The sequence below is a fragment of the Pristis pectinata genome, chromosome 12, assembly GCF_009764475.1.
Source record: "Pristis pectinata isolate sPriPec2 chromosome 12, sPriPec2.1.pri, whole genome shotgun sequence".
NCBI lineage: Eukaryota > Metazoa > Chordata > Chondrichthyes > Rhinopristiformes > Pristidae > Pristis > Pristis pectinata.
This window is the reverse complement of record NC_067416.1, coordinates 45,000,620-45,020,294: the sequence shown is the minus strand read 5'-3', so window position 1 is coordinate 45,020,294 and position 19,675 is coordinate 45,000,620. Positions and strand designations below refer to the sequence as shown.

The following is a 19,675-nucleotide window of genomic DNA, read 5'->3' as shown; positions in this document are numbered from 1 at the left end:
AGAGGGAGTTGGGGGAGAGGGGAAGGGAAGGCGAGAGGCAGTGGGAGTGGAGGGGGAAGGGGGAGTGGGGAGAGTGCAGATGGAGTGAAGGGGTGTGGGGGGAAGAGAGATTGGCGGGGAAGGGGATTGCAGGGAAAGAGGTTGGGAGGGAGAAGGGGAGATGGAAGGGAGGGGGAAGTGGGTGGGAGGAGGTAGAGGAAGTGGAGGGGAGTCGAGTGGGTGGAGGGGGAGTGGAAGAGATTGGGTGGGGGAAGGGGGAACGGCGAAGATGGTGGATGGGGGCAGGGGCAGGGTTGTGGGTGGCGGAAGGAGAGGGAAGAGGGTAGGTGGGTGGGGGAGGGGAAGTGGGTGGAGGAAGGGGGATTGGGTGGACAAGGTTAGTGGGAAGAGGGTGGGTGGGGGAAGGGAAGGGGGAAGTGTGGGGGAGCAGGGGGGAAGTGGATGGAGGAAGGGGGATTGACTGGATGAGGGAAGGGGAAGAAGGTGAGTGGGGAAGGAGAGGAGGAAGGGTGGGGGAAGGTGAGGGAAATTGGTGGGTGGGGCAAGGGGAGGGGAAGAGGGTGGGTGGTGGAAGGGGGAGGGGAAGGGGAGGGGAAGGGGAGTGGAGGGGAAGTGGGGGAAGGGGGACCTGAGGGGGAGTGGAGGGGGAGAGTGGGGATGAAGAGCTTGGGAGGGGGTAGTGGAGATGAAAGGGTGGTGAAGAAGGTGGGAGGGGAAGAGGGGGTTGTGGGTGATGGAAGAGGACGGGGAAGTGGAGGGGGAAGTGGGGCAGGGTGGAGGGGGAAGAGGAAGTGGGTGGAGGAAGGAGAATTGGGTGGCTGAGGGAAGGGGCCAGAGGGGGAAGGAGGAGTGGAGGGGAGGGGAAGGGGGAGTGGAGGGGGAGGGGATGGAGAGGGAGTGGAGAGGGAGTGAAGGGGAATAGGGGAAGGGTGAGTGGGGAGGGAGTGAGAGTGGAGAGGAAAGGGGAGTGGGGGGAATGGGAGGGGAAGGGCCAGTGGGAGTGTAGGGGGAATTGGGAGTGGAGGGGGTGTGGAGGAGAGGGGAAGGGGAGTAGGGGGAATAGTTTGGGAGGGAGAAGGGGAGATGGAAGGGGGAAGAGGTAGAGGGAGTGGAGGGGGAGGGGAAGGGTTTGGGTGGGGGAATGGGAAGACGATGGGTGCGGGGGGGTTGTGGGCGGGGAAGGAGAGGGAAATGTGTGGGTGGGGGAAGGGGCGGGGTAAATAAGGGTAGGAATGGGGAGGGTGAAGGTGGATGGGGGAAGGGGAGGGGGAAGAAGGTGGATGGGGGTGGAGCAAGGGAAGAAGGAAGTGGGTGGTGGAAGGGGAGGAGGAAGAGGTTGGGTGGGTGGGGGGGAGGGAGGGGGAAGGGGGAGTGGAGAGAAGAGGAAAGGGGAGTGGAGGGGGAGGTGGGCGAGAGAGGGGGAGTGGAGGGGGAGTGAAGGGGAGTAGGGGAAGGGAAGGAGCAGTGGAGGAGAAGAGGGAGAGGGAGGGGGTGAAGAGGAAGGGGAAGTGGGGTAGAAGGGGGGGAGGGGGGAGAGGAGAGAGGGGGAGTGGAGAGGGAGTCGAGAGAAAAGTGGAGGGGAAGGGTGAGGGGAGAAGGGTTAGGAGAGGGGAAGGGGGAGTAGAGGGGGAATGGGGAGTGGAGGGGAGGGGAAAGGGGAGTGGAGTGGAGTGAAGGGGGAGTGGGGGGGAAGAGGTTGGGGCGGGCAACCTCTTTGGAGGTTCTCAATGAACTCTTCAGTATTCAACAAGGAGAGGGGTCTCGATGACGCTGAGGACAGTGTTGGTAAGGTTAATGTTCTAGAGCACGTAGATATCAAGAGAGAGGATGTGTTGGAGCTGTTAGAAAATATTAGGACAGACAAGAGCCCAGGGCCTGATGGAATATTCCCTAGGTTGCTTCGCGAGGTGAGGGAGGAGATTGCTGAACTGTTGGCTAGGATCTTTGAGTCCTCGTTGTCCACGGGAGTGGTACCGGAGGATTGGAGGGTGGCAAATATTGTCCCCTTATTCAAAAAAGGTAGTAGGGATAGTCCAGGGATTTACAGACTAGTGAGCCTTACGTCCGTGGTGGGCAAGCTGTTCGAAAGGATTCTAAGAGATAGTATCTACGAGCATTTAGAGAATCATGGACTAATTAGGGACAGCCAGCATGGCTTTGTGAAGGGAAGATCTTGTCTCACAAGCCTGATAGGGTTCTTTGAGGTGGTGACCAGGAAGATTGATGAGGGTAGTGTAGTAGATGTGGTCTACATGGATTTTAGTAAGGCGTTTGACAAGGTTCCACATGGTAGGCTTCTTCAGAAGGTCAGAGGGCAAGGATCCGGGGAGTCTTGGCCATGTGGATTCAGAATTGGCTTGCCTGTAGGAAGCAGAGGGTTGTGGTGGAGGGAGTGCATTCAGATGGTAGGGCTGTGACTAGTGGTGTCCCACAGGGATCAGTTCTGGGACCTCTACTTTTCGTGATATTTATTAATGACTTGGATGATGGGGTGGAAGGGTGGGTTAGCAAGTTTGCAGACGACTCAAAGGTCGGTGGTGTTCTGGATGGTGTGGAGGGCTGTCAAAGCTTACAGAGGGATATTGATAGGATGCAGAGCTGGGCTGAGAAGTGGCAGATGGAGTTCAATCCGGAGAAGTGTGAGGTGGTACACTTTGGAAGGGTTAACTCCAAGGCAGAGTACAAGGTTAATGGCAGGATTCTGGGTAGTGTCGAGGAGCAGAGGGATCTGGGGGTTCATATCCATAGATCACTGAAAGTTGCCTCACAGGTGGATAGGGTAGTTAAGAAAGTTTATGGGATGTTTGCTTTCATAAGTTGTGGGATCGAGTTTAAGAGCCACGAGGTAATGATGCAGCTCTACAAAACTCTGGTTAGCCCACACTTGGAGTACTGTGTCTAATTCTGGTTGCCTCATTATAGGAAGGATGTGGAGACGTTGGAAAGGGTGCAGAGGAGATTTACCAGGATGCTGCCTGGATTGGAGAGTATGGATTATGAGGAGAGACTAAAGGAGCTAGAGCTTTATTCATTGGAGAGAAGGAGGATGAGTGGAGAAATGATAGATGTATACAAAATATTAAGAGGAATAGATAGAGTGGACAGCCAGCGTCTCTTTCCCAGGGCACCAATGCTCAATACAAGAGGACAGGGCTTTAAGGTAATGGGTGGGAAGTTCAAGGGAGATGTCAGAGGGAGGTTTTTCACCCAGAGAGTCGTTGTGCATGGAATGCGCTGCCTGTGGTGGTGGTGGAGGGTGATACGTTGGTCAAGTTCAAGAGATTGTTAGATAAGCATATGGAGGAATTTAAAATAGGGGGATATGTGGGATGAAGGGGTTAGATAGTCTTAGGTGTGGTTTAAAGGTCGGCACAACATGGTGGGCTGAAGGGCCTGTATTGCGCTGTATTGTTCTGTGGGTCTATGGGAAGGGGAGATGGAAGAGAGGGGGAAAAGGGTGGGAGGAGGAAGAGGGAGTGGAGTGGGAGTGGAGGGGAAGAGATTGGGTCGTGAAGGGGGACGGGGAAGAAGGTGGGTGGGGCAAGGGCAGGGGGAAGGGGGTGGGTTGGGGAAGTGGGTGGGGGAAGAGGAGGGGGAACAGGGTGGGTGGTGGAAGGGGAGAGGGAAGAGGGTGGGTGGGGGAAGGAGAAGAGTATGGGTGGGGGGACGGGGAAGATGGTGGGTGGGGGGTTGGTGGGGTAAGTGGGAGGGGGAAGAGTGAGTGTGGGGAAAGGTGAAAGAGCATGGTGGGGGAAGGGGGCAGGGTGGGTGGGGGAATAGAAGGGGGAAGAAGGTGGGTGGGGAGGGGTAGTGGGGGATGGGGGAGGGGGGGATGAGGGAGAGTGGGCCGGAAGGAGAGGCAGGGAGTGGGGGAAGGGAGGGTGCAGTTGAGGAGGAAGAGGGTGGGAAGGGGGGATTGGGGGAGGGGGAAGGGGGATGGGTGGGGAGGAAGGTTGGGTGGAGTGGAGGGGGGACGGAGTGGAGGGGGTGGGGGAAGGGGGAAGAGGTTAGGAGGGGGAAGGGGAGATGGAAGTGGGGTGTAAGAGGGTGGAAGGAGAAAGAGAGGGGGTGGAGGGGGAAGAGGTAGGGTGGGGGAAGGGTGAGGGTGACAGGGAAGTGGGTAGATGGAGGAGGGGGAAGATAGTGGGTAAGGGGAGAGGGAATGGGGTGGAAGGGCAAAGTGGGTGGGGGAAGGGAAGGAGGAAGTGGGTGAGGGAACAGGAGGGGAAGAGGGTGAGTGGGTGGGGGGAAGCGGAAGATGGTTGGTGAAGGGGTGGGGTAGAGGATGGGTGGGGAGGGGGAAGCGACTGGGTGGGGAAGTGGGTGGGTGTTGGAAGGGGAAGACGGTGGGTGGGGGGAAGAGGGGGAGAGGCTGAAAGAGGGTAGGTGGGGAGGAGTGTGAGTGGGGTTAAGGGGAGGGGAAGAGTGTGGTTGGGAGGGTGGGTGGGTGGAAGAGGAGGGGTTGGAGGGGGAAGGTGGAGTGGAGGGGAGGGGGGGGAGTGACGGGGGAATAGGGAGTATGGGAAGAGGCAGTGGAGGGGAAAGGCAATTGGGGGGATGGGGAGGTGAGGGGAAGAGGGAGGGGCAGTGGGAGTGAATGGGAGGGTGGTGATTGGGAAGGGGAGTGGAGGGGAGGGGTAGGAGGAGTGGATGGGGAGTGGAGGAGGAGTGAAGGGGAATGGGGGAGGGAGTAAGGGGAAGGGTGAGTTGGGGAGTGGGAGCTGGGGAGAGGGAGTGGGGGAGAAGGGGAGTGGGGGGAAAGGAGGAGTGGGGGGAGGGGAGTGGGGGGGGAAGAGGTTTGAAGGGGGGAGGAGAGATGGTTGGGAGGGGCAAGGGGAGATGGAAGGGAGGGGGAAGAGGGTGGGTGGAGGAATAGTGAGTGAAGGGGGTGGGGAGGGGGTCTGGGGGAGGGGTAGTGCAGGAGGGGGAGTTGGGAGGAAGGGGGAGTTGGGGGAAGAGGTTGGGACGGGGAAAGGGAAATGGAAGGGAAAAGGGTGGGAGGAGGAATAGTGAGTGGAGGGGGAATAGAGGGGGGTGGAAGTGGGAGGGGGATTGGGTGGGGGAAGGGGAAGAGGGTGGGTGGGGGAAGGGGAGGGTTGTGTGGGGGGAAGGGGAGGGGAAGAGGGGGGGAAGGGGAGGGGAAGAGGGAGGGGAAGAGGGGGGGGAAGGGGAGGGGAAGAGGGTGGGCAAGGGGAGGGCGGAGGGGGAAGTGGGTGTGGGGGTGGGGGAAGTGGGTGGAGGAAGGGGTATTGTGTGGGTGAGTGAAGCGGGAAGAGGGTACCCCACACACCCCTCCCCTACCCACCTTCCCCCTCCCTCCACCCACCCTCTTCACCGAGGGTGGGAGAAGGGGAAGAGGGTAGGTGGGGGAAGCAGGTGGGTGGGGGAAGGGAAGGGAGCAGCGGTTGGGTGGGGTAATGGGAGGGGAGGACGGTGGGTGCGTGGGTAGGGGGGAGGGAGAAGAGTGTGGGCGAGGAGAGGGGGAGTGGGAAGGGGGTGGGTGAGGGAGGGGTAAGGGGGTGGGTGAGGGAGGGGTAAGAGGGTGGGTGGGGGAAGGGGGAAGAGGGGGCTGAAAGAGGGTGGATGGGGCAAAAGGGAGGGGGAAGCGTGAGGGTAAGGGAAGGGTAAGAGGGTGGGTGCGGAGAGAGACTGGTAGTGGAGGGGGAGTGAATGTGGAGTGGGAGGAAGAGGATGGGGGAGTGTAGAGGGATGGGGGAGTGGAGGGGGGAGGGGAAGAGATTGGGTGGGGAAGGGGAGGGGCAGGAGGGTTGTGGGTGGGGGAAGGAGAGGGAAGAGGGTAATTGGAGAAGGGGAGGGGTAAGGGGAGAGGGAAGAGGGTAGGTGGGGGGAGGGGGTAGATGCGGGAAGGGGAGGGGGAAGGGGTGGGATGGGGAAGTGAGTTGGGGAAGGAGAGGAGGAAGTGAAGAGAGGAGGAGGGGGATGAGGGTGGGTGAAGGGGAGGGGAGGGTGAGAGTGGGAAGAGGGTGGGGGAGGTGAGAGGGGGAGGTGGAAGAGTGCGGGTGAGGGAGGAGGGCGGGGAGTGGATGGGAGAATGGGAGGGAGAAGGGTGAGTGGGGGAGGGGGGACATTGGGGGAGGGGGAGGTTGAAGCGGAGTGAGAGGCAGTGAGTTGGGGAAGGGAGGGTGCAGTGGAGGGGGAAGGGGTGGGAAGGGGGATTGGGGGAAGGATTGGGGAAGGGGGATGGGTGGGGAGGAGAGATGGGTGGTGGAGGGGGAGTGGGGAGAGGGAGCAAGGGGAAGGGAGAGTGGAGGGGAGGGGGAAGAGGGTGGGAAGGAGTGGAGGGGGAAAAGGTTGGGTGGGGAAGGGGAGGGGGAAGAGAGTGGGTGTGGGGGAAGGGGGGAGTCAGGAGGGTGGAGCGGAGGCAGGAGCAGAGGCGGGAGCGGGAGGGGGAGAGGGAGTGGGTAATGGAGGGGAAGGGGAGTAGGGGGGAAGGGGTCTGGTGTGAGGGGTGGTGGGGGGAAGGGGAAGGGGAAGGGGAGGGGGAGGGGGAGAAGGGGAGTGGGGCGGAAAAGGTTGTTTGGGTGGGGGAAGGGGAAGAGGGCGGGCGCAGGAAGGGGGAGGGTGTGGGTGGGGAAGGAGAGGGGAAGAGGGTGGGGAAAGGGGAGGTGGAGGGGAAGGGGAGGTGGAGGGGAAGGGGTGTGGAGGGGGACGGGGAGGGGAGGGGAAGAGAGAGTGGAGTGGGAGTGGAGGGGTAAGAAGTTGGGGAGGAAGGGGAGATGAAAGGGGGAAAGGGGGGAAGGGGTGGGAGGAGGAAGGAGTGGAGGGCTGTCGAGGGGGAGTGGACGGGGAGGGGGAAGAAGGTGGGTGGCGCAAGGGGAGGGGAAGTGGGTGGGGTAAAGGGAGAGGGTAGAGTGTGAGGGAAGGGGATGGGGAAGAGAGTGGGGGAAGGGGTGGAGGAGAGGGAGGAGTGTGGGTGGGGTCAGGGGGTTGGGTGGGGTAAGGGGAAGGGGTGGGGGGGAAGGAAGGGGATGGGGAAAGGGGAGGGGAAGGGTGTGTGGTGGAAGGGGAGGGTAAGGGGGTGGGGGAGGGGGAAGAGGGTGGGTTGGGGCAGCAGGAAGAGGGTGGGTGTGGGAAGGGGTGGGAGGTCGATGGGGGAATGGGAGAGAAAGGGTGGGGGAGAGGATGGGGGACAGCAGGGGGGAGTGGGGGAGGGTGGAGTGGAGAGGGAGGCAGGGAGTTGGGGAGGCAGGGAGTGGGGGAGAAGGGAGTGGGGAAAGGGAGGGTGGAGTGGAGGGAGGGGATTGGGGGATGGGAGGGGGAGGAGGGTTGGCTGGAGTGGAGGTGGAGAGGGGGAGTGGGGGAGGGTGTAGTCAAGAGGGGAGGAGAGTGGGAAGGAGAGATTTGGAAGGGGGAAGGGAGATGGGGTGGGGGAGGGGGACGTTGGAGTGGAGGGGGAAGGGGGAGGGGGAAGGGGGAGGGGGAAGGGGGAGGGTGAAGTGGAGGAGGGAGGAGGGTGGGAAGGGGGTTTGGGGGAGCGGGAAGGGTGTGGTGTAGGGGATGGGGCTGTGGAGGGGGAAGGGTGGGGGTAGGGAGGGAGATGGTGTGGGGGATGGGGGATTGGGAGGTGAAAAAGGGGAAGGGGAGGGTGGAGGAGTGTGGGGATAGTGGGGATGGTGGAGGGGGTAGGGGAAGAGCGAGGGTGGAGGGGCGAAGGGGAAGTGGGAAGGGGGAAGAGGGGGCAGTGGAGGGAGATAGAGAGGAGTGGGAGAATGGTTGGGTGGGGATGGAGAGAGATAATGGAGAGTGGAGGGGAGGAGACTATGGAGAGGGGTTGTCGATTGGGAGCAATGTTCCAGGGTACTGATGCTACAGATGTAATGGAGGTGGTGGTAAGAGAGGAGGGTCAGTTGCAATATTGCTCAGAGAGAACATCATTTGGCAAGGATATTCCTGGGGCTTTGTCCAGTGTGACTTTACGGGTGGAATTCAGAAATAAGAAGGGGGTGATCACTTTGATGGGATTGCACTGTAGGTCCCTCAGTAGTCAGCCAGAATTTGAGGAGCAAGTATGTCTGATGATCACAGATAGCTAGTGGAATAATAGGGTTGTCATATTAGGTGATTCTGAGTTCCCCAATATGGACTCGACTGCCCTACGGGAAGGGAGGGAGGGCAAAACTTGGCCCCCTCTTGGGAAATGAGGCTGCGCAAGTGGCTGAAGTGTCAGTTGGGTGGAGTGTGGGGGAAGCACTTTGGGACCAGTGACCATAATTCTATTAGTTTTAAAATAGTTACGGAAAGAGACAGGACTGGTCCACGAGTTAAATTCCGAAATTGGGACAAGGCTAATTTTGGTGGCATTGGACAGAAACTAACAAAGGTTGATTGGCAGAGGCTGTTGGCAGGTAAAGAGACGTCTATCAAGTGGGAGGCTTTTAAAAGTGAGTTAGGGAGAGTTCTGGCAGGATAAGGGAAACCCTGGCTGACAAGGGTTATTGAGGCTCTGCTCAGGAAAAGGGAGGCATATATCAGGTATAGGCAGCTGGGATCAAATGAATCCCTTGAGGTGTACATGGGATGTAAGAGTACACAAGAAGGAAATCAGGAGGGCAAAAAGATATCCTTGAGATATCCTTGGCAGATAAGGTAAAGGAGAATCCTAAGAGATTCTACAAGTATACCAAAAGCAAAAGGGTAACTAGGGACAGCATAGGGCCGTCTAATAATAAATGTGGTCATCCATGTGTGGAGCCACAGGAGATGGGCGAGGTTTTAAATGAATACTTCTCATCTGTATTTACTGCAGTGAAAGTCATGGGAATTCAGGGAAGAGAACAGTGATGTCCTGAAACATATTGTTATTATGAAATAGGAGGTGCTGGTGGTGTTGGGAAATTGTGTCTCACAAATTCGATTAAAAATTTTTGAAGAGGTGACCATGAGAATTAAGGAAGAGCAGGGCCATAGACATTGTCTACGTAGACTTTAACAAAGCTTGTGACAACATTCTGTATTGTAGGCTAGTCCAGAAGATTAGATCACATGGGATCCAGGATGAACTAGACAATTGGAGACAGGAAATCTGAGATAAGAGATGTGCCACAGGGATCAGTGCTGGATCCCCTGATATTGGTCATATATGTTAACGATTTGGATGAAAATGTAGGTGGCATGATTAGTAAATTTGCAGAATCTGCAAAACTGGTGACATCCAGTAAGGCTATATGAGTAGAACTTAGAAATAAAATGGGATTGTATTATAGGGCCCACAATAGTCAGTAGGAATCAGAGAAGCAAATATGTAGGAAGATTGTAGATAGCTGTAGGGATAATAGGGTTGTAATAGTGGGTGATTTTAACTTCCCTAATATTGACTGGGACTGCCATTGTGCTAAAGGATTGGATGGAGCAGAATGTGCCCATTCTGGGGGCATAATTTTAAGGTGATTGGAAGAAGGTATAAGGAGGATGTCAGAAGTAAGTTTTTTTACAGAGAGTGGTGGGTGAGTGGAACGCACTGCCAGCAGAGGTTGTGGGGGCAGATGTACAAGGGACATTTAAGAGACTCTTAGATAGGCACATGAATGATAGAGAAATGGAGGGCTATGTGGAAGGGAAGGGTTAGATAGTTATTAGAGCAGGATAAAATGTCAGCACAACATTGTGGGCCAAAGGGCCTGTACTGTGCTGTAATGTTCTCTGTTCTATGAAAGATTTCTCAAGCAGTATATAGATGGCCTTACGAGGAAGAGGACAACATTCAGCATCCTATTGGGAAATGAAGCTGGGCACGTGACTTAAGTGTCAGCGGGGGAACAGTGACCATAATTCAATTTGTTTTAAAATAGTTATGGAAGATGATAGGACTGGTCCATCATTTAAAGTCCTAAATTGGGGCAAGACTAATTTTGATGGCATTTAACAGGAACTAACAAAGGTTGATTGGGAGAGGTAAGCAGAAGGCTTTCAACAGTGAAGGCAGTGACAACAGGATCGAAATCAACTGGGAAAGTGGGCCAAGGAATGGCAAATAGAATTTAACCCAGGCAAGTGCAAAGTGATATATTTTGGGAAGTTCAACCAGCGCAGGACAAACACAGTGAATGACAGGTCCTTGGGGAGTATTGTTGCACAGAGACTTCGGGGTACAAGTACACCGTTCCCTGAAAGTGGCAACACAGGTAGACAAGGCAGTGAAGAAGGCGTATGGCACCCTTGCCTACATCAGATGTGGCACTGAGTACAATAGTTGGCACCTCATGTTATACCTGTACAAGACGTTGGTGAGACTGCACCTGGAATATTGTGTGCTGTTCTGAGCACCTAACCATAAGAAGGATGTGATTAAGCTAGAGAGGATGCAGTAAAGAATCACAAGGATGTTGCCAGGACTTGGGGGGCTTGAGTTATAAGGAGAAGCTGGATAGGCTGGGATTGCTTTCCTGATAGTGAAGCTGAGCGGTGACTTTAGAAGTTTATAAAATCATGAGGCAAAGATAAGGTGGATGGTCACAGTCTTTTTCCCAAGGAAGGGGAATCTAAAACTAAAGGGCATAGGTTTAAGGTGAGAGGGAAAAGATTTAAAGGGGACCGGAAAGGCAAGTTTTTCCACACAGAGGATGGTGGGTCTAAGGAATGAGCTGCCAGAGAAAGTGATGGAGATGGGTATAATTACAAAGTTGAAAAAACATTTGGACAGGTGCATGGGTAGGAAAGGGATATGGGCCACATGTAGGCAAATGGGACTAGCTCATGTAGACAACTTGGTCGGCATGGATGAGGAGGGTTGAAGGGCCTTTTTCTGTGCTGTATAACTCTAACGAGAGGATGTGATTGAGTTGAGGAGGCATGATGAGGGTGCATGATGAGTGTGCATGATGAGTGTGGATTTGAGGGATTGTCAAGGGAAGAGGTCCTGCAATGGTGCAAAGGTGAGAGGATGTGAAGCAGACGGGGAGGAGATAAAGATGTCGGAATGCATGGGTGGAGTTGTAGTGTGGAATGGAGGGGCTGTTGGGGGAGCGCAGTGGCAGTGCGCCAAGAGCTGATGGTGGGGGTGTGCCTGGGGTAAGGGTGATGGGTGTAGCGGGGAGAGGTGATGGGGGTAATCTGGAGGTGTGATGGGTGTGGAGGGGTCGTTGGAATGGGGAGATGGGGGTATCTGGGGGTGTGATTGGTGTGGACGGGGTCATTGGGTGGGGAGATGATGGAGGTATTTGGGGGTTGGGTGTGGAGATTACGATGGGAGTATCTGCGGGTTTGATGGGTGCGGAGGGGTCATTGGGATGGGGAGGTGAAGGGGGTATCTGGGGGTGTGATGGGTGTGGAGGGGTCGTTGGGATAGGGAGATGATGATGGGGATATCTGGGGGTGTGATAGGTGTAGAGGGGTCGTTGGGATGGGGACATGATTGTGGGGATATCTGGGGGTGTGATAGGTGTGGAGGGTCGTTGGCATGGGGAGATGACGGTGAGGGTGCACGGTCTGGGAGTGTCGGGATGTGAAGGGGACGATGCTGGGGCAGTGCACGGGTTGATGTTGGTGGGGTGGGGTGGTGGGGCCGTTGGGAAGCAACCGGGAGGAGGTGATACGGACCTCAACATAAACTCACCTCCTCTCCGCTTCGGCCGGACAATCGGAGGCAGGACATCCGCTTCACAGAGCCGCGCTCCGTGTGGCCCACGTTGGGTCCGCCTCAGTGCATCCCTACCAATCAGATCATAGCACAGGGCGGAATCATCCGTCAATCAGCGGCAGAAAGCATGAGTGAAGGAAAACTCCGGCGCCAGGTGGATTGAAGACGGAGCAGTTGCAGGGAGAGAAAGAGACGAGTGATTGGGGCACTTAGAGGAAAACAGCCCGAAGCTTGGAGGGAGGGAAGGGAAAAGTCAGAAAGAGGAGACTGTGAAGGGGACAGAAAAAAGTGAGTTGGAAAGAGAAGCCGGGTTTGGCAAGGAAAGGAATGTAGCTACAGACAGCAATAATAGAGCCACAGGAAGGCTGGAGGTAGGAGAGAAGTGGGCAGTGGGCGAGAAAGCCGAGAAAGTGACGGAGTGACGCAAAGACAAGGAAAATGAGTGCCACACACAACAGTCAGTGGTCAGTGTGGGGGACGGAAGGGGAACAGGGAGGGGAGGGGGGGAGGGAAAGTGAGACACAGAAAGGATAGAATGGGTGTATAAAAGAGCCAAAGGCAAGATCAAGAGCGGAGAGTGAACGAGACAGAAAGAGTGAAGGTGGAAAAGTATTTAGAGAAGGGGTGAAGGCAAAACAGGAAATTCAAGGAAAGAAGAATGAGAAAACGAATTGCAGGTCAACATCAATGGCTGGAAAAATGATGCTATTCCTTAATAAAGGAAATGGTAGAGCATTTATGAAAGCATAACATAATTTCAGAATCAGATTTATCATCACTGACTTATATGATGTGAACTTTGTTGTTTTGCGGGAGGAAAATTAGGCAATTAGCTTGGTACGGTGGAGAGCATTCTGACTGGTTGCATTACTGCCTGGTATGGAGGCTCCAATGCACAGGATCGAAAGAGGCTGCAGAGGGTTGTAGATCCAGCCAGCTCCGTCACGGGCACAACCCACCCCACCATCAAGGACATCTTCATGAGGCAGTGCCTCAAGGAGGCAGCATCCATCATTAAGGACACGCACCATTAAGGATATGGTCTCTTTTCATTAACACCATCAAGGTGGAGGTACAGGAGCCTGAGTACCTACACTCAACATTTTAGGAACAACTTCCTCCCCTCTGCCATCAGATTTCTGAACAGTCCATGAACACTATCTCGTTATTCCTCTTTTGCACTATTTATTTATTTTTGTAACATAGTAATTTTTATGTCTGCAGCCGCAAAACAACAAATTTCACGACATATGTCAGTGACAATAAATCTGATTCTGGTTCTATGAAAGAGTGTATATTGAGGATGCAACCAGCAGGCCAGATAGAGCAGTGGATTTGGATTACTGAGGACATCTGATAAAGTGCTATGTAAAAGGTTACTGAACAAGGTAGGTGCTCAAAGTAGGCAGTACATTGGCGTGAATAGGAGATCAGTTAAAACATAGAAAACAAGCTGACTAGCTGGAGCATATATCTCAGGCCATTGATGCTTACAATCTATATCAATTATTTTCTTGAAGGGACCAAGTGTAAAAGAATACAGAACAGTACAGCAGAGGAACAGGTCATTTGGCCCACACTTGCTCCATAGATCTCCTTTGAAATGCATGCGCTCTTGAATTAGACATTTTGACACTGGGAAAATGATGCCGGCTGTTTACTCTGTCTATGCCTCTCATAATCTTATAAACTTCTATCAGGTCTCCCCTCAGCCTCCACTGCTCCAGAGAAAACAACCCAAGTTTTTCCAACCTCTCCTTGTAGCATATGCCCTCTAACCCAGGCAGTATCCTGGTAAACCTCTTCTGCATGCTTTCCAAAGCCTCCACATCATTCCTATAATGGGGTGACCCGAATTGAAGACAATACTCCAGTTGTGGCCTAACCAGAGTTTTATAAAGCCACAACATAACTTCCTGAATCTTGAACTCAGTGCCTCAAATAATAAATGCAAGCATGCCTACGCCCTCTTTACCAACCTGTCAACCTGTGCAGCCACTTTCAGGGACCTGTGGACTTGGACCCCAAGATTCCTCTGTACATCAACACAGTTAAGGATCTTGACATTAACTGTGTACTGTCCCCTTACATTTGATCTCCCAAAGTGCAACACCTCACACTTGGCTGGATTAAACTCCATCTGCTATTTCTCCACCTATATCTGCAACTGATCTATATCCCGCTGTATTCTTTGGCCATACTCTACTCTATCCACAATGCCACCAATCTCTGTGTCGTCTGCAAACTTACTAAACCACCCATCCATGTTTTCATCCAAGTCATCTATATCAATGATTTGGTTGAGAATGTACAAGGTATGGTTAGTAATTTTGAAGATGATGCTAAAAGAGGTGGTGTTGCTGACAGTGAAAATGGTTATCAGGATTTACAGAAGGATCTTGATCAGCTGTGAAAGTGGGCCAAGGAATGGCAAATGCAATTAAATTTGGATAGGTGTGAGGTGTTGCATTTTGGGAAGACAAATCAGGTTAGGATTTTAACAGTGAATGGTGGGGCCCTGGGGAGTCTTGTAGAACAGATGGACCTAGGAGTAAAAGTACAAGGTTCCTTGAAAGTGGCGTCACAGGTAGGGTGGTGAAGAAGGCTTTTCTCAAGCTAGCCTTCATCAGTCAGAGCATTGCGTTCAGTGTTTGGGATGTTATGTTGCACTTGTATAAGACGTTGGTGAGGCCAAATTTGGTGTTCAGATTTGGTCACCCTTCTATAGGAAAATGCCATTAAGCTGGAAAGAGTCCAGAGGAGCTTTATGAGGCTGTTGCTGGGACTCAAGGGACTGAGTTAAGGAGAGAAGTTGAGTAGGTTGGGACTTCTTTCATTGGAGCATAGGAGAATGTGGGGTGATTTTGTAGAGGTGTGTAAATTATGAGGGGCATAGATAGGGTGAATGCACACAGTCTTTTTCTGAGGGTTGGGGAATCAAGAACTAGAGGGCATAGCTTTAAAGTGAGAGGGGAGAGATTTAATAGGAACCTGAGGGGCAACTTTTTCACCCAGAGAGTGGTCAGAGGAAGTGGTTGAAGCACGTACATTAACAACATTTACAAGGTACTTGGACAGGTACATGGATAGGAAACGTTTAGAGGGATATGGGACAAATGTGGGCAAATGGGACCAGCTTAGATGGGAAACCGGATTGGCATGGACCATTGGGCTGAAGGGGCTGTTTCCATGCTATATAACTATGACTCATTTATATATATATCACAAAGAACAGAGGTCCCAGTACAGATCCCTGCAGAACACACTAGTCACATACCTCCAGCCAGAATAAGTCCCATCAAGGATAAGGCCCTAGCAATCTCATCTCTTGCCTCTGTCAATAACCTGGGGTATATTCCCCTCAGGCCCTGGGGACATCCACATTAACGTTCTTCAAGAGACCTAACACCAGCTCTTTCTTCATGTCAAAATGTCTTAGCATATTAGCATCCTCCACACTGAACTCACTATCCCCCACACCCTTCTCCTTGGTAAATACCAATGCAAAGTACTCACTTGGGACCTTGCTCACATCCTGCATATCCGAACACAAGTTCCCTCCTTTATCCATCAGTAGTCCTTCCCTCTCCCTAGTTATCCTCTTGCTCTTGATGTACAGTATGTATAGAATGCCTTGGGATTCTCTTTAATCCCACTTGCCAAGGACTTTTCATGGCCCCTCCCGGCTCTCCTAATTCCCTTCCTGAGTTCCTTACTAGCTTCTTTATAATCCTCAAGGGCTGTGTTTGATTTTGGCTTCCTAAACCTTGCATATGCTTTCTTTTCCTTCTTGACTAAATTCACCACTTCTCTGGTAATCCACAGATCCCTTGCCTTGCCATCCTTGTCATTCAGAAGCTCAGAGGCCAAGGGATCCAGGGAGGCTTGGCCGTGTGGATTCAGAATTGGCTTGCCTGTAGAAAGCAGAGGGTTGTGGTGGAGGGAATTGATTCGGATTGGAGGGCTGTGACTAGTGGTGTCCCACAGGGATCAGTTCTGGGACCTCTACTTTTTGTGATACTTATTAATGACTGAGATGAGGGGTGGAAGGGTGGGTTAGCAAGTTTGCAGATGACACAAAGATCGGTGGTGTTGTGGATAGTGTGCAGGGCTGTCGAAGCTTACAAAGGGATGCTGATAGGATGCAGAGCTGGGCTGACAAGTGGCAGATGGAGTGCAATCCGGAGAAGTGTGAGGTGGTACACTTTGGAAGGACTAACTCCAAGACGGAGTACTGGGTAAATGGCAGGATTCTGGGCAGTGTGGAGGAGCAGAGGGCTCTGGGGGTTCATGTCCATGGATCACTGAAAGTTGCCTCACAGGTGGTTAGGGTAGAGAAGTCGTGGGATCGAGTTTAAGAGCCGCGAAGTAATGATGCAGCTTTACAAAACTCTGGTTAGACCACACTTAGAGTACTGTGTCCAGTTCAGGTCTCCTCATTATAGGAAGGATGTGGAGGCATTGAATTATGAGGAGAGACTAAAGGAGCTAGGGCTTTACTCATTGGAGAGAAGGAGGATGAGAGGAGACATGATAGAGGTATACAAAATATTAATAGATAGAGTAGACAGCCAGCGCCTCTTTCCCAGGGCACCAATGCTCAATAAAAGAGGGCATGGCTTTAAAGTAATGGGTGGGAAGTTCAAGGGAGATGTCAGAGGGAAGGTTTTCACCCAGAGAGTGGTTGGTGCATGGAATGCGCTACCTGGGGTGGTGGTGGAGGCTGATACGTTGGTCAAGTTCAAGAGGTTGTTAGATAAGCATATGGAGGAATTTTAAGTTGGAGGGATATGTGGGAGGAAGGGGTTAGATAGTCTTAGGTGTGGTTTGAAGGTCGGCACAACATGGTGGGCCAAAGGGCCTATATTGTGCTGTATTGTTCTATGGTTCTTCCTTCTTACTGGAACATACCTGTCCTGTACTCTGTGCAGTTGGTCTTTAAACACCTTCCACATGTCAGATGTGGACTTACCCAAAAACAGCTGTTCCCAATTAAGTCTTCCTAGTTCCTGCCTAATACTCTTGGAATTTGCCCTGCCCCAATTTAATACCGTCCCGCAAGGTCCATACTTATCTTAAAACTTAAGTTGTGATCACTGTTTCCTAAATGTTCTCCGACTGAAAGGTCAGTCACCTGGCCAGGCTCATTTCCCAATGCCAGGTCCAGTATGGCCCCTCCTCATTGAACTATCTACATACTGATTTAAGAAACCTACATTCTGCCCCAAATAATGTCTCCAAGTATTCTGATGATGAAAGAATAGACAGAGAAATACATAAGGGATGTAGGTTAAGTTATTGGGCAAAAAGATGGCATGTGAATATAATATGGGTAGATATAAGGTTGTCTCCCTTGGTTGTGAATCACAAGCCCACAGACTCTGCCCAACCTCATCCAAGCTTCTAGTAGCAGCACTTGGTCTGTAGCTCATTAGGTCATGGCTGTTCAAGTGCACATCCAAATACTGTTTAACTGTCATGAGGATTTCCTTTACCATTTTTTGGCAACGAGTTCAATTTTTTCCTCTCATACTTCTACCTCATGTCCCTCATTTACTCCTGTACTGAGAGAAATCAGACTTTCCTATTGAGGAAGTGAAGGGTTAAGAATTGCAACCATACCTATAACTGGCAAACAAAAAATATATATATATTTGCATTTATATTTCTTTCGCAAGGACTAGCAAGCTGCTGACCCACTAGTTAGGTTGGAATGTTAAGTATGTTAACTGCCTTTGTTTCGCGTAACGAACCATTCCGATATGTCAGACGGTGGCGATACTAAGTGTAATTAACATCGAGGTAAAGACTTGGTCTGAACAATGAAGGGTGATACCTGCCTTTGAAAGCCTTGACTATAACTCAATTATACTAAGACAAAAGGTGTGATAGCTTTCTCGAGATCTCTATAGCTTGACCAAAACTCGTGGCGCCGTTTGCATGGGATGTGCATGGCAATTCCTGTATAAATCTCTGTCTGCCCTTTGTTCGGGGAGAACTCGGGAAGCGACTCTTAGCGAGTGCTGAAGAGAATTCCCCTAGCAGTGCACTGCTAATAAAGGTATTTGTTCGAATCGACCTCGTGGCACTGTTATTTACAGCGGACGGATAGGGAAATTGATTTCGGGACGACAATTTGGCTAGCCAGCCAGGAGTCCAAGACGAGGTTTCGGAAGCAGCGTAAGCGACCGACAGGGATAACGGCCACCTGAGACGGACGGGCCCACAAGGTACGATTCACCTTGATCCCTCTCAGGCAGTCGGACACCTGATCGATCCCTTCGCTTACCGACAATCCTCTGACAGACTCCTCGCGAACCTGTCCGAGTGCCACAGGTAAGAAGGGGTTCGAGTCCCCAGTTAAGTTAAGTTCTGTTCGGGGTTCGAGTCCCCAGTTTTGGGTTTGGGATTCTAAGTTGTGAATTTCAAGGTTTTGAACTCTAAGTTCTGAGATCGGTTCTCCAGTACTACCACCCTGCCTTAGACCGGTTCTTAAAAGGGGAAATCCCCCAAGGAAAGGTCAGGAACCTGAAGTGGGTGAAGGAAAGAGACCGATCTTATAGGTAATCGCAGCAATTCGTACCGTCCGATCGGGTAGAATACAAAAATGGGACAAACTCTCGATAAGTCTGGGTCCAATACCCCACTATCTAAGTTATGTAAAGACGATCCGAAGAACGAGAGTAACTTCTGTAAATTATCAGCATGCCTCAATAAGAAATTGGGAAACAAAATATGGCCATTGGGGGGAACTTGGGACGTAGATAAATGCCTAAAGGCAGAAAAGGCAATTTGGGAGCGGAATACAGGGGAAAAATGGAAATTATTAATGTCTACTTGGAGAAAAACGGCCGAAGACCTAACAAATAAATCTAAGCAGGCCAGCTGGGAACATAATGCGCGCAGAAGGGGAATTAGTGTGTGTGATGAACAGGGAAATCCTAATAGTTGGGAAGTCCTGAAGTCTCAGTGCGGAGACCACGATGCTGAAAGTAGCAGAAGGGAGAGAGGAGAGGTAAATGAGGTGTATAAGGAGAAGAGCAGAAATAAAAATAAAAGTAGTAAGGATAAAGTGGAGGTACCTCCCGACATGTCTGGCGTGCCCCTGTTGTTCCAAAGTAATGATACAGACGAAGAGGAGGAGGATTGGATGGTCCGACCCACAGCCCCTACCTACCCCCTGGTTTCATTGCCGCCCCATAATGCGGCTAGCCCGCCAGCCGTCCCGCCCCTACCACCAGCGACTGCTAGCCAAGTCCCGCCCACAGGACAAGTCCATGGCCCTATTGCGTCCCGAACCAGGATGCGGCTTAGTTGAATGGAAAACCCACAGACAGGTGGCTCTAAGGCCACAGACAAACGATGGAGCTTTCTGGCAAGGGACGGTCCTTCAATAGATTCTCAGACGGACACCGACTCTGATTCTACCACTGATTATGGCGACCCTACAGATCCCAGCCTACCGACCATGTTGAATGGGGTTAAGGGAGCCAAGGTTAAGAAATAATTCCCCAGCAGGAGTGTTCCCAATCCTGATCCAGCCCAAGCCAGCGCTAATCCTACAATCCAAATTTACACCCCTTGGAAGCCTCAGGAGATGTGCTTAATCATGAATCAGGCGCCCAACCGTAAAACCAACCCGGAGGATTTCATAGATTATGTGATTGGGACAATTCAGATGTATCAGGCCGCCCCCCAAGACCTTTTCAGTCTTTGTTGCATGACCCTTATGACTAATGAAGTGGCACAGTGGAAAGAACACCTGGGGAACTATGCTGACTGGACAGCCTTTCAGGCGGCCGTCCGGCCTCAGGACCAGGTGGCCACTATTAGAACTGCCCTTCGTAAAACCCTCAAACAGCCTATTGACATAACTAAAGTTTTAGAATGCCGACCGAAACAAGGTGAGGACGGCCCAGACTTTTGTGACCATTTCTGTTCACTTTACGGTACATATGCGGGGGACGATGCCTACAACAGAGGCAATGCCTCCCCCCAGTTTAATGCCCTCTTATTACAATGAATCCCTGCGGGAGTGGCCTCATCTATCCGCACTAATGACAATGAATTGGCCTGACC

General features: G+C 52.3%; 1 protein-coding gene across 2 annotated transcripts in view; it reads right to left on the bottom strand.

The window, feature by feature from the left end:
- Positions 1 to 19,675, bottom strand: part of LOC127576525 (zinc finger protein 239-like) — a 108,177-nt gene that overhangs the window by 15,536 nt on the left and 72,966 nt on the right. Inside the window, exon 2 of one of the 2 annotated variants that reach the window (XM_052027012.1) lies at positions 11,573 to 11,667. The exons of the other annotated variant lie outside the window; for it this stretch is intronic. The gene's annotated coding sequence lies outside the window, so the exon portion shown is untranslated. The remainder of the gene's footprint in view (positions 1 to 11,572; positions 11,668 to 19,675) is intronic. 2 annotated transcript variants of the gene reach the window in all.